This window comes from Arachis ipaensis, chromosome B05 (assembly GCF_000816755.2).
Source record: "Arachis ipaensis cultivar K30076 chromosome B05, Araip1.1, whole genome shotgun sequence".
In the NCBI taxonomy this organism is placed as follows: Eukaryota; Viridiplantae; Streptophyta; class Magnoliopsida; order Fabales; family Fabaceae; genus Arachis; species Arachis ipaensis.
Window position 1 is genome coordinate 147073807 of NC_029789.2, and position 15506 is coordinate 147089312.

Genomic DNA, 15506 nt, shown 5'->3' on the forward strand with positions numbered 1-15506 from the left:
TTTCAAATTATTAACTAACAAATTAAAATAATAAAATAATAATTTTTAAAATAAATAATTTAAAATTTCATTCTTCTCGTTTCATATTTTGAAAAGATTGAATAATCTTTTCATTGTCAACACAATCAAATATCTCTCTTTCTATATATATCATTAAACAATCATTTAAAAATTCATCTCACATACAGTTGCGAAGCCGACGCTTTATAATATTCATAGCAGAAAAAGTTCTTTCAACTGATTCAGTTGTTACAGGCAAAACTAAAGCTAACTTCAAAAGAAGAAACATTAATGGATAAAAAATATTTTTTCGAGTCTCAACCAATTTTTGATAAAGAACACCAATCCCATTCAAGTTTGAGAATTGATCATCAGAACGTACATCTAATATGAAGTTCTCAAGTTAACTATTAAGTGCCAAAAGTTGAGTAGAAGAAAATTTTAATGGATAGAATTGAGTTAGCTGGATCGACTTTTCCTTGTCAAATGCAAGAAATGAGTGTCTTGAATTTAGACAAACTATACAAAGAAACAATTCAATATTCACCTCTGTAAATCGATTGTTGAGTTCTTGAAGTTGTCTATCAACTATTTGCACTACAACATTTTTAAGTTGAGGCAACATTTAAAAAGTGTTGTCTAAAGGCTGATAAAAGGTTGCTTTTGATCTATGGCAACACTTTTTGACCTAAGGCAACGTTTTTGGGCGGCGTTGCATATGCGGTCGTTGCCTTAGATCAAGGCAACACTTTTTTGCTTCAAAAGCAACGCTTTTGAGGGCAACTCCTGGTAAGTGTTGCCTTTGGTTGAAAAACAACAACACTTCAAAGGTGTGTTTGAGACAACATTTTTGCAGTGTTATCTTTTCTCTTATATTTTGACCACTACTAAAAAGTGTTGCCTATTTGCAATAAAATACAACCCTTTTACGAGTTGCTTATAAGTTTGAATTTGCAATTCTTTAAAGTGTTGCCTTTTCTTTTGGATATGCAACATATGCAAGTGTTGCTTTTCCTTTTGGATATGCAACCATACGAGTGTTGTCTAATATTCGAAATATGCAACTAATAAGAGAGTTGCCTTTTGAGCAAAAATAAGAGTTACTTTTGTAATAAAAATACAAAAAAATAAAATTTACAATAAAATTTTTTGTTCATACATATGTAATTATTTTAATTAATAAATAAATTTATGCACAACAGAAAAAATTTATAAAAGAGACAAAATAACTAATAATAAAGTAAAAATTAAAATAGATATTAAAATGTTCAATTAGTATTTTAAATACATGTTCATCAATAATTCTCTGACAAAATAATAAAATTCTTATCTAACAATAATTGTCATAACAAAATAGTAATTAATATTTGTAAAAAAGATGTCAATCTACTTGCATATTTTATATCCATGCTTGACTTGTCCCATATGCTAAATCTGTAAATAATACACAACAAAAAAATAAGTAACTTATCATTAAAACTAAAAAATTATAATAATAGAAAACAGAGCTGATGTGTGAGGAAAGAATAGAAAACAGAGAAGAAGCTTCAAGATTCTGCTATGTGCAAAGAGAGATCTCAATCTTCTATTCTTGCCACTAACTAAACTAACTTCTATATAAATATGGAGCTAACTAACAAAGAGATATATTACAAATTTAAACTTCATAATAACTCGGTATATTCAAGATTTTTTTGCAGATGAAAAAAGAACCAGAAGCTAACCATTACCTCGTCAGTTGCATCTTCCCTTTCAGATGCACTGCTTTCAGCAGCTTCACAGCTCTCATCTTTTCCTTTGTTTTCATGTTCTTCATCCTGGTTATTTAACCAAAGCATGGTGTCACTTTGTACGAATAAAGCAACAATCTTATATCAACATTGAAAAACACAGAAATGAACAACTGAGATGAGCAGGAAAAACACAGGCAAGCTGCTCGACTGTCTCTGTACTAAATATTAGATGTATTCATTATTCAAATTTAATTTCCAAAATATAGTTAGCATACTGAGAAGTTCACACATATCTACTTTTCACCATCTATTATGTCAAAATTATCTTTTTTATATACCTGAAGAAGGATTGATTCATTCAGGTCTTTCACCGAGTCAACTTCACTATGAGTTTATTTCAGCCTCTGCTCCACCTTCAATGAACTGCACATAAATTTGAAGAACATTAAGAAACAATCAAAAGCATGACAAATTGACACTCATGCGTATAAATAAATTAAATTGAACTAATCCATAAAATTTCAAATATAATTAAGTACCTCAAAAACATAATTAAATAGAAAAATAATTCTAAACTATTCACAATAATACATAACATATAAAAATATATATATACGGGCTGGATCAAATACTCACTTATCAATAAATGGTTTGCTAAGGTCCCTATTAAGATTCCCTGAGCCGAGGCATGGATTAATGGATTAATGCATTGGACGTAGTATCAACTATTCATATTCATAATCAATAGTATATATTGGCACATAGGACATATCTAGAATGTTTCTTTCTTTTTGGAGATTAGAAAATTGAAAACAAAACCTTCAACTTATCGAAAACAATCAAATGCTCCAAAAAAAAAACATAGTTTAGTGTCTTGGGTAGTTTTAGCATCAATTGCTATAACTTTTGCCTTCTGAGAACTAAAGTGGTGATCACCAGCTGTGAATGAAGGACACAGATGATTGTTTTATAAGAATGAGACTAATGGCAAGACACAAACTCATGATGACAAAAATGAATGTTATATAGATTAAGAGCTAGATCATTTTCCAATAAAAAGAACCAAAAAATGCAGAGTACAAAACCATAGTCTTGTTTCCTTGTATCAAATCAAGTACCTTTACAAAGTTTTTAGTCCATACTTAAGACCCTTGGAACTTTAATATACGGCTCCTCATAGCTTGGAACGGCACCAATCATCGCATCCCTGTAAACCAACACATTTGAATCAATAGTTTTTCAACTATGTCCAATTGAAACATAATGATTAATGGATAACTTCATTTTCACTTGTGCTCAAATGTTAGAATCACTAGACTATTATCAAAATACAAAAATGCAGGTATATAATAATGTATATAACAGATACCGTAGCGTAATCATTGACTATAAGATGAGCCGAAAGCAATCCTCCAAGAACTCTGATTGTCGTCTCAAACAAAGAAACAGTTTTGTTCTATAATCGACCAAAAAGTAATTAAATTCATCCTTAGCTCCAAATTGAGTACAGAAACTTGAAATTTAGCTGCTTAGCCATTCACTCACAATATCAAAGCGAATATTTTACCAATCCATTCAATGGAAGTGGCAAAGCGGTCACGATCACCGAGTAGAGCCAAAGTGTCCAAAGAATCAATCTAATAGCACCAATCACAATTATCATCAAAATTATCTTATAATTAATGAATGAATTAATTAATTTTGGTGATTTTACTTAAATAATATAATTTAGTAAAGCCACTAGCAGCAATTAAGTAATGGGGCATATTCCTAATAAATTTAAAAAATTATGAAGAGGCCTACTCCTTGTAAGATATTTCATCTTCTATTTTTTTCCTTTGCCCGGATTTAGTTGCTACCACTATGCTTGAAAGTTGAAACATTTGAAAATAAATAAATAACAACAAATAAATAAATAACATTAATTATGATAACTAATAAATAATAGTAATTACTAAAACAAGAAGCACATTGTTAGTGACAAAACAAAGTAAAACAGATTTCATTAGTAGTAAGGACCGTATAAAAGCACACACCTTGTTGAAGAAACACATCTCTTTTGCTACCATTTTTGTTCTTCTACAAACAGACCAGCATGAATTTCATAACTACCGTTGTCTATAACTTTTATGTCTAGCAAAACAGAGAAGGTCAGAGAGCTGAAGGTGGGAGAAAGGCTTGTACAAAGAGTAAAAGACTTGTGAAAGAAAATACAAAAGTACAAGATCAGCAAGAAAATTGGAAGTGGTCCTTCCATTATTTTTCTCAAATAAGTTCAAACTCACTATAACAAGTCATCAAAATCTTTTACTCCATCATATAATCATAATCATCAGTACCTGCACAAACACAAAGAAAGCATCACGAGCTTTGAGGATGAGACAGAGTTATCATTGCAAATAGCAACAACAACAGTATCACCAGTATTACAATTAGGGATCAAATCACCAAAAACACTAAAACAAAAAAGGGGAAAGGAAAGAGGCAGCATCATACCGACTGTGATGGCGGTATAGATGAATGCAAAAAGAGAGGAACACGATTTTTGCCGTCTCCGGACCACTTTTTCAGCCCCTTATTCGACGTTTCCCATTCCAGTTGCCAAGGTTTCTGCAATTCCGTGGTCTTAGCAATGATGCCGATTGTGAAGCTAGTTCTGTCTTCGATCTATACAACGACGACGGTGACGGAAGCAATCGCTTCTGCTGCCGGCTATTGCAGAGTTTCTGTTAGGTTTGTGATTTGACCGGCTTTTGGAGCAGTGAGAGTAGAGTAGAACAAGTTTAAAATTAATGCACATAGCAACAAGTTTAACCAAAAATTAGGATTCAAAACACAAAAAAGTGCTAAAATAGAATAGAGAAGGAACGGTAGAATCATTAGTACCTGCATAAGAATGCCAAAAACGAGAATCTCACAAAAAACGCGAGCAGTGATAATCGAACAGTAACCGGCGGTGATGAACACAAGCAGAGAGGATCGAAGCTCAATGAGAAGAGGAGTAGAGGATCGAAGCTCAATTAGCAGAGATAGAAGCTCAACGAGCAGAGAATCGAAGCTCAATAAGAAGAGGAGCAGAGGATCGAAGCTCATTCGCGAGCAGAGAAGATCGAAGCTCAACGATCGAAGCTCATTCCTGAGCAGAGATTGAGATCGAAGCTCAATAAAGGAACGCGCATCATCATCGAATGGATTAAAGAACCAGAGAGGAACGAATCATTTGGAATGGATTGGGGTTAGGGGTTTCGTTAGGGTTGGGGTTTTGCTAGGAACGAGAGACTCTTCTTTTCTCCCTTTATCTCCGCAAAATAGTTAGCCTTGTCGTTTGGGTTATTTTTGTTATTTTAAGAATTATTAAAAATTTTAGACAACACTTAAGAAGTGAAGTTTAAAATAAAATCAAAGACAACTCTTAAAAAAAGTAATATATTATTTTTATAATAGTTGTTTTTATATATTTAATAAAGCAACATTTGATAAGTGTTTTTTAATTTATCAACAGCATCACTTATAGTGTGTTGATTAAAAATTCAGTGTTATAATTCTATTTTATTGCTACTAATATAAAAAGTTGCCTATATATATATTAGGCAACTATTTTTAAGTGTTATCTTGAACTTATGTTGCAATAGCCAACAAATGTTGTAGTGTTGATAGAATATCTCAACTTAAAAAATGATGCAAATTTGAGATCTTTTGAGCTTTGCGTCTTGATCTTCCTTGTGACACAAATATATCATCCATTTTTGGAACAGTAATATTATGTTTGTTACAAAATAATGAAACTTCGTCAAGTAAAAGAGACCAACTATCATCTCTTATAGTTTGCAGCCGTTACTTAGATACTTTAACCAATGCCATAGTATTTACAATGTCTTGACCATTCTTTTGTAATGCTTGAGAAAATTCATTAGTAACTCTCAAGCTATTTTTCATCAAGTGCAAGTTGAAAATGAATTGGCATTCAATAAATGACATGTTTCAACTCTTTGTTCTGAATTATTTTCATTTTCCTCAATATATTCAATAACATTAACCACAAAAGGAAAAAAAGAAATTAATCTAACTATAATTCCATAATGTGAACCCCATCTAGTGTCTCCAGCTCTTTTCAAAGCTATTTCTTGATTCAAACCACGTCCACTAGAAATTTTTCCACGTTGTAATACTTCAATTGTCTTAATCATCTGACTATCACAAAACATATCTCTTCGTTTACACGAAAATCCAACAAAATTGCACAATTTGGTTAACAAATTAAAAAACAAAGCAATTTCAACTTATTTTTTGTAACCGTTACAAGAACTAACTGAAGTTGGTGGGCAAAACAATGTACATAGAAAGCATAAAAATTTTCTTTCAATATCAAAATTTTCAAGCCATTAAATTCTCGTTGCATATTACTTGCACCATCATATCCTTGGCCACGTACTCTTGATAAGCTTAAATTATATGTTTCTAATAATGACTCTAATGCTAATTTTAGAGATAAAGTATTAGTATTAAAAACATGAACAAGACCAAGAAAATGCTCCCTGACTTGCCCTTCTTTATTCACATATCTTAAACAAACTGACATTTGCTCCTTAATAAAAATGTCGCGGGTTTCATCAACCAAAATAGTAAATAATTCATCCCCAAAATCATTAACAATAATTTTTATCGTTTCACTTGCAGCAGCTCTTACAATATCTTTTTGAATTGAGGGAGCTCTTAATTTAAGATTCTCACAAACATTTTTGAAAGCATGATCAATCTCTTCATTATGTTGCGCAAAAAAATTTAGAAGTTCTAAAATATTTCCTTGATTAATAGAATCATCTCATCATTACCGCGAAAGATCAATCCTTGTCGCAAAAGAAATATAATACAATCAATTGTGGCTGTCAAGTGAATTTGATAATTCTTTTTAGCTTGCTCAGATTGTTTTTTAATAGCAGCACTAATGTGTTGTTTTCACTTCATAAGTGTTTCATATTTTTTCCAAGCTTGATTATGAGCACTATCATGAATCCCAATATGAGTTTGTAATCTTCTTTTTTTTTTTAATTTGAAAAGTCATTTGTTACAAAAGTATCGCCACCTTCAGTCTCAGTCTCAGGTTTCATAAGATAACAATAAAGTCAAAAAATAGCATCTTTTGATATACTATACTCTAACCAATTGCCATAATTATAAAATCAATTAGGATTAAATCTTCGAAAAGAAGAAACACAAGCAGTTTGCGAAAAATCATGAGTCCTTGGTTGATAAAGACCTTTTTGCAAATATGCACATTTAACTTTGTCTCTGTCATTTAGATGATAACTTGAAATCTTTGGTCATTGTCCTAGATCTGTTATGAGACTCTCTACTTCGAATTCTAAAAACCTCCTCTTGTTAGAAGAGATCGATAAATTGTTTTGAGATCCAATCCAACGATGAAATTCTTTTGAAATATTTCTCCATTACTAATAGAATAAAATTATAAACTTAAATTAATTAATTAATAAAATTAATATAAAATTATAAATACAAAATTGATCAATTAATAAAATGAATTTTCATCAGACAGCAACAAACTAGCAACTAATAATATCCTAAATTCCTAATTCAAAATAACTCAATACACAAAAATAATTAACAAACAAATTAATAAAACTAAAGTATCAATTCCATCATAACAAATTCAATCACAAATTTACAATTCTTTAACCAATTAAATTATCAATTATTAAACAATGAAGCAAATAAGTGAAAAACTGAATGAAGCAACTAAGTGAACTAACTATATAAACTATGTGCTAACTATTGATTATTATTCAGTCACATAAAATATAACACTCCAACAGAACTTGAATCTCAATGAACATAATGGATTTGGTTAGTTGCTCATAATTTCTTGTTTCAAGTTAACAAGAAAACCAATACAATACCACCTAAGACCTAACCAATGGCATGTTACACAAACCATTCCTTTATTTTGAATTCCCATTCGGCCATTCTCCACTACAAAAGCTTATTTATTTATAATGTACATATGCTATAATTAATTGGTTACAGGGTAGACTTGAGAATTTTTGGTATTTACCACTTTTGATAGGTTGATTTGGGTTCCCAATTATGTAGCAAGAGGCAAGAGTCCAAGACTGAACACCAGGAGGATGGCCCAATAGCGATGCGGGGCCAGCGACAACAGAGAAGAGTATTGTAGAATAAAAAAGAACTAGAAGTCCAAAAGAGATTGATGTTTGTTGAAGAAGAAGGCAGAACCGTAGAACCAGACGCCGAACTGCCGAGTGCCGAAGGAAGGAACGCAGTGGCAGAACCACACAAATCATAAGCAATGACGTAGAAGAAGGAAGAACCTGAGAACCACCAGACGCGGCGTGCCGGCGATGCAAGGAGAAACCGACGGAGGACAGAGCCACGCGGGAGAATCGCGGTGATACAAGGAGAAACCGACGGATTGATGGAGCCACACGGGAGAAATGTTGAATAGGGCAGCGAGTCAGCAACGTCAATGGCAGGGACTGTGCTTTCGGTTATAAATGAAAATTCCTCCAAGAGTATATGAAATATTTGCATAAGAGAATTGGTTAAATACCTTTTTAAGACGGAGGCTACTCAGATAAAGATGCCTAAAACGTCTCTTTTTAAAGATGTTTTCATGTTGTGTTTTAATTGGTTTCTGTATAATTTATTCGGTATTCTAAACAATTATCATATTATTATTATTTTTATATAATATATATATATATATATATATATATATATGAGCAAAAAAAGTCCAACTATTTTAAAGTAAATTTTTTTTAATATTTGATTAAATGTTCTTGTATTTAATACTTTTTTAAAAATACAATCATTATATCCAATTCGATCATCTTACACATCAAATCATATCCTCAAATTACAACCGAACTGCTTGAAATTTTTTTTAAAATGTCTCCGCAAGGTCTCGAACCAAGAACCTTGAAGCAAAAACAACCTTTACTTGCCACTTAGCCATTGCACTTTTAAGTACTATATTCGATAAATACTAATTATATAGTATACATAAATATCTAATTTAATTTAATTTTTGTTTTTTCTATTTTTAAAATTAATTATATTTTAATTATATACCATTATTAATATAAATATAAATTTTACTAAAAATTTATTAATTTACTTGATCTATTTTATTGCTAGTATTGTGATTAAGGTTATTTGTTTTGATATTAGTGTTAAAATCTACTGATATTATAGTTAGATGACAGGCTTTGTGAATTAATTATTTTTTTATTGTGTCAAAATAAGATACTATTGTAGTATTAAAATTTTATGGTTTTTTTATATTAGTTATTTTTAGAAGTTAAGATTTGATTCTTCATAAAATGTCAGTGAAGATATGTATTTCAAATTTTAATTTTAAGTTTTTAACTATTTTATATTTTATATTTACGTGAGACCAGTTTTATCGGTTCAACCAGTGATTTATCGGTTGAACCAATAAACCAGTGAACCAGTAACTTGACCGGTTCGATCACTTGTTTGGTTCTAACAACTATGTTTCAATTTAATTTAAAAAATTTCGATTTACTCAATTTAGTCTCCCAACTTAATAGTTATGATTCACATTGGTTCCTAATCTTATTTTTGTCACTGTCTCACAAAATCGTTAATGACATGCTGAGATGGACTAACGACTGCTACATTATACATTCTAGCGACTATTTGATGTGACAATTGAAAATTTTTTTACCTTATTTTTTTCAACTAAACACTTAAAACCCTAATATGAGTCACGGATACCTAAGTTAAAAAATCAAACTAAGTAAATTGAAACTTTAAAAATCAGATTAAAGCTCGAATATAACTTCAAAACAGAACTTTAACTTATGTAGTGATTAATTTAAATGAGAATCAAATAAATCAAATTTCAACATAATTTTTATCAATGTTTTCAAATTCGAAATTTCTATACCAAAATTAACTAGAATTTTTCTTTAAATATTTATGTAAATAATCTTTTAAAAAAAATCTAATAGTTAATCTATTACCTTTTTTGTTTTAGTCCAAATTAAATATTTTTTATTATTTTTGGAAAGAAAATCTTTTGAGGAATTTAATAATATGTGACGAGAAACACCGAATAAATTATACAGAAACCAATTAAAATACAATATAAAAATAATTTTTAAAAAAGACGTTTTACGCGTCTTTATCTGAGTGACTTCCTTCTAAAAAACTTTGTCCTAACTTAATTTTGTATTTTTGTTTGCCAAAATTTTAAAAATAATAATTCCAAGGATGTTTCAGTTCATAATGATGATGAGGTAAGGATATTATTCATGCTGCTCTCCAACTCAAGTAATTAGTACACATATTTTATCAATACCCATCTTTTATTTTTCTCTAATTTTTATAAATTTGGTTTCAATTCTTATTTTTATGATGTTGGATACCCTCAAAGTTGGCAGCTTTTTTCTTTTTGCATTTTGCTCACCAACTATTTATAATTTTTTTTTTCTTTGTCATGTTCAGAACTTCAGATAGCAAAAAAGATATAGGGAATTCAAGTGGGAGACATGCAAGGCACTATACCGTTACACTTGAACTCTCGGAACAATATTCTTTCTTCAGGTAAGTTTGAATTTAAATATTTTTAAATGATCAAAGTAAGTGAATTAAAAATCTTGATTAATTTTACTTTTTTTTTTCTTATTTTGATTGATAATTTGTTTTCAATGTTTTAGCTTTATATGTCAAATCGTAAATTTATTTAATTAATTTATTTGTTTTTTTTAACTCAAAATGCTTTTTTAATTTTCACTTTTCTTAGTTCTTTTGTGTATGGAGTCTCCCTCCTTTTACAGTATGATAATAATTCTCCCCTTTTTAATTATTTGAGTAACATTATGATAAATTTATGATAATTTGGTCCTTGAAATTTCTGTGTAGATTTCATATTGTGATATATTGGTTAAAGTAGATTACCTGCTAGAAGTGAATGCAAGATTCAAGAGACTGCAATAACAAACATGCATATACATTTATATGACTATGTAAACATACATGCATGTATTATATTGTTACTCATTTGGATCAAGTTTTTGTTCTTCATATTTTAATTACAAGTGATTTTATTTGTTTATATTTGCTTTAATAGTCATACTACTAGCTCTTTTGCGAATCAATTTTTAGAAAATGTTCTACTAAAGTGATGTTGAATTGCGTCTATCATTGTTGTAGCTTTGTGAACCCGTGTGAATCAACAAAAGAAGAAGAGTACCCTATACTAAACATTTATGGCACCATTTTGAATATGTATCTAGATTCTTAAGTTAGGGTGCCATTTATTACTGCTGCAATGCAATTGATGATTGAAAAAAAAAAGAAAAAAAAAAGATCATATTTTAGTTAATCTGTAAGCTCAAGAAATGTAATATAGGAATGTAAGAAAAGTTTTGTGCAGGGTAATACTGTTTGTTTGTTTTAACTATTATTAAAAATCAAATGAAATGTTGTGGTATTTTTTCTTTTATTTTTCTTTCATTGTTTTTAAGGTGTTCATTTTATTTGGCCAAAGAAAGATAATTTCTCTGTCAACTAACTAATTCAATTTTCATGCTTAAAGTTTCTCTTTCTATCATGGTTCTGAAAATCGAACTGGACCAGTCGGTTCAACCGAATTAACTGAGAACCGGTCACTTAACCGGTCCGGGTAAACTCAGAAATTGCCTGACAAAAAATCGATGAAAAAATTGGTCGAACCGACAGTTAACCGGTGAACCGATAGAACCGTCCGGTTTTTTAGTGGATTTTTGGTTTGAAAAGAAACTCTGAACGGCGTCGTTTTACACTTTTATCCAGAAAAAAAAAAGGCGAAACGAACTAAGCTAACCTTAATCTCTAAATCACCCATCGTACTCAGCAGCAACAACAACTTATCTTTGCTCTCTTCTCTGCCCAAATCCCTTCTCCCTTCTCCCTCACTCTCATCAGTCTCACTCACCAAAATGGCACAAAATCCCTAACCCACTACGGCGCTACTTCCTTCTCTCTCTCAGCCAGCAGCCCCTGTCTCTCTCAACCAACAGCAGTCACCGCCTCCGCCGTTGTCGAACTCTTCTCGTCAGCCAGAGGGTGCCTCGCCGCCAGTAGTGACAGATAGAGGGTGCTTCGAGCTCTTGGCCGTCCATCCTCATCTCCTCCACGTCGTCGCCTTTGGCCGTCCATCCCCATCTTCTCTACATCGTTTTCATCTTCGTCGTGTGGTCTTGCAGATCGAAGCACGGTCGGCTGGATTTCTCCATTGTTGGTGAGTTTGCTCGATTCCGTCTGTCTCGCCGTTCCTCCCTTGCCGGTAATCTTGCCGCCTGTTTTGTTCCTCCGTCTGTCAGTTTGGTCGCCTTTGCTCTGCTTTAGTTTTTCCCTTTTGTTAATTTCTATGATTTTGAGGTTCTATTTTTTAAAGATTCAACTCTGTTTGCTTCAATTTATGGTCGTGTATTTTGTTAATTTTACTGAGTTACTGAAATCTGAGATCTGATTCTTGAGTTGCTATTTTTTTCTGTTTGTTGTGTTTTGAATCTGAATTGGGGTGAGTTGATATTTTGTTCTGTTTGTTGTGTTCTGAGTTCTGACTTCTGAATTAGAGTTGGTGGTGGTATGATTAATTTTGTCATGGTGTTTTACATTGATCTGTATATGAGGACATACATGTGTTACAGACTTACAGCTTCTTTATACAAATTTGTTAGACCCAGCAGAAAGGTTGCAGAAGACATGCCCAAAAACAGAATAAAATCTTCACCCTCATGCCCTCATCTTTATTCCCTTCCATTCCAGCATTGTTAATTCTACAATAATTTCTTTCTTTAATTTCTCCTTTTACCCTAAATTTAGGAAATTAAACGTTGGTTTAGATTTTTCTTATTTTAATTTTGAAAAGAATAAGAAGAGATCAGATTTTAGTTTACTTACCAGATATTGTTATGGTAACAAAAAAAGGTCATGCTACATGTTTCATTGTATATTTAATTTTTAATAATTTTATTTAATATTTAATTAAACCGGTTGAACTCCGGTTGAACCCCGATCGAACCTTTAAACCAGTGAACCAATCACTTTACTGGTTCATTGACCGGTCCAGTTCTCGCAACCTTGCTTTCTATATAGATGATGCGATTTGCTGTCTTATTGTTTTGATTAGTTCCATCAATACCAATAACAAAAATTTGTATGTTTTATGCCTTATTTACAGGGTTATCACTACAAAATGACAAAATGTATGACAACGAATGAAATGAAGTAAATTAAGTATTCTATGAATTTCAAGTATAACTATTAGAAGAAATCACATGATGAATATATACAATTTTAGGAGGAAAAAAAATAATGGGGGTATGTCAATATGTGTGTTTGATAGAGTGTTTCAATGTCTAAATAATTTTAAAATATAATAAAGGAAACCCGATCACCCAAATGCTTTCTAATTAGCTTAAATTTAACTCACAAGTTTAGGACTTCTCTCTAAATAAGTATCTATGTTGAATCAATATATTAATTTTAGCCTAAGTGCGTGTTCTAACTAGCTATATATCTTAATATATTAATGTCTTAAATTTGTGGACTCAAGCTCTGATTTTTAAATGAAAAATTGCCCTCAAAATTTTGTTGCTCAGCAAATCCTGATTTCAAAAAGGAAGATCGTGTTCAAATTGTGTATTTTTATTTTTATAACTGAGAATATGAATATGAAATACAGTTGAGTTTGAGTGCAACTTACTGATAAATATGGTGAGATGCATTGTGTTTTTAACTATTTAATATTGAGTTACATGTGCTGCACTAAATTGTATACAATTGTATTTGAAGTTGATAAATGAAAAAATATACCATGCCTTTTCTTTTTTCTCTTTAATGTTGAATTTTTTTTTTTAAAAATACCATAAATTTAGCCATTGTGTGATATTTATGCAAAATCAAATGGACTGCTATATATGCTTTCAAAGCAAAAAATTTAAAAATGCTTAAATTACAATGTAGTAATTAATTTCTGGAGGGATAAAATAATTGACAAGAAACTCTCATTTCAATTATGAATTTATAAATGCATGTGATGATTTTATTGCATTAATAAAATCTATCATGAAAGAATTTTGCTAGGAACCAAGAAGGGTTTAGCCAACAATAAGCTAACAAATATTTTTGAATTATATTCTATACTAATTAATTGTTATTAATTAGTGATTATTTATTTTTTTTAAAAGATACAAAATTAATGATTATTAATTGTCTCTTCTTACTCTAATTCACATTTTATCATTTATTACACAAATCCTAATTCCTCTTTTTTTTTAAAAAAAATCCGAAACTCCAAAAAACAAAAACACCAAAACATAAGATAAATAATCATCAAAATCCTAAGAAAAAAAAATCTAAAACATAGGAAAAAGAATCATTCAAAACTAATAAAAAGAATAATCCAAATTCTAAGAAAAAAAATATACAAAACATTGAAAAAAGAATCATTCAAAACTAATAAAAAGAAGAAAAAGTATATGGAACCAAGTTCTAATCAGCCAAAAATTAAACAACTTAATTAATTATAATTATTTTAATTAATTATATTTATTTATAATTTAAAATATTTGTTATTAATGGTTTTTATTTTTTAATACCAAAATCAGATTTGAAGTGATATGTTGAGAAGGAACCGAACGAGTCTTCACTCTCTCTCCCTCTCCACCGCTGCGGTTTCCTAGGAGCTCTCATCCAAACAGCAAAGAAGCACCAACCTCCTCCGTTCAAGGCATACTCATGGCGCCATCGCAAGTTCCTCTACTGTCCACGCAACGTCGTCCAAAACGTCGTTGTCGGCCATCTTGCGGCTCTTCTTATCCTCCTCCTATTTGGTTTTGAATGATTTTTTTAACTAGTTTTTTATGTTTCTTTTTTCTACATTTCGGATGATTCTTTTTACAACAATGCTAGGGAACCAACTCTATATAAGCCAAGAATCAGCCAACTGGTAAACCAGAGGCACCGGTGACTTTAACCGGATGTTGCTACTGATAGGCACACGGATGTTTCTTTTTCTTGTAAATTGGATGGTTTTGGATATGATTTCTATATTTCATGTGTTACGCATTAATAAAACATAATTAATTATATGGAACCAACAAATTAATGATCAAAGCATCTGTTCTGTGTTTCTCTCCTATCACTAGCGTATCTTCCCTCATGTTTTGAACGTGGTCAACAATAATTTTAAAAATAAATTAAAACTAATTATAATTAATTATGTTGTTCCATTCTTGGCTGATTATTAGTTAGTTCCATATACTTTTTCTAACACTTAACAAAAAAATTGAACGTGTTTGATGTCACTTATCCTTGAGACTCTATTTGTTATTTTTTTTTCTTAAAGATTATGCAAATCTTCATTAATTTAATTATCACTTTACTTTAAGTATTTTTGTAACAATTCCACTTACAACAATGCTAGGGAACCAACTCTATATAAGCCAAGAATCAGCCAACTGGTAAACCAGAGGCACCGGTGACTTTAACCGGATGTTGCTACTGATAGGCACACGGATGTTTCTTTTTCTTGTAAATTGGATGGTTTTGGATATGATTTCTATGTTTCATGTGTTACGCATTAATAAAACATAATTAATTATATGAAACCAACTAATTAATGATCAAAGCATCTGTTCCGTGTTTCTCTCCTATCACTAGCGTATCTTCCCTCATATTTTGAACGTGGTCAACAATAATTTAAAAAACAAATTAAAACTA

General features: G+C 30.7%; 2 long non-coding RNA genes across 9 annotated transcripts; one reads left to right on the plus strand and one right to left on the minus strand.

Moving 5' to 3' along the window:
• LOC107644840 lies at window positions 1237-5068 on the minus strand. 8 transcript variants are annotated; one of them, XR_002347610.1, is made up of 9 exons: window positions 4620-5065; window positions 4230-4483; window positions 3770-4072; window positions 3279-3370; window positions 3103-3154; window positions 2852-2940; window positions 2072-2156; window positions 1731-1817; window positions 1256-1434 (listed from the first exon to the last, which is right to left on the minus strand). It is a non-coding gene; the product is annotated as an uncharacterized LOC107644840 (long non-coding RNA). The 8 variants fall into 8 exon arrangements; XR_002347609.1 differs by having other exon boundaries at window positions 3103-3189; window positions 3301-3370; window positions 4620-5064; XR_001621401.2 differs by having other exon boundaries at window positions 3103-3189; window positions 4620-5064.
• LOC110262683 lies at window positions 11599-14836 on the plus strand. Its single transcript, XR_002347612.1, has 2 exons — window positions 11599-12018; window positions 14393-14836. It is a non-coding gene; the product is annotated as an uncharacterized LOC110262683 (long non-coding RNA).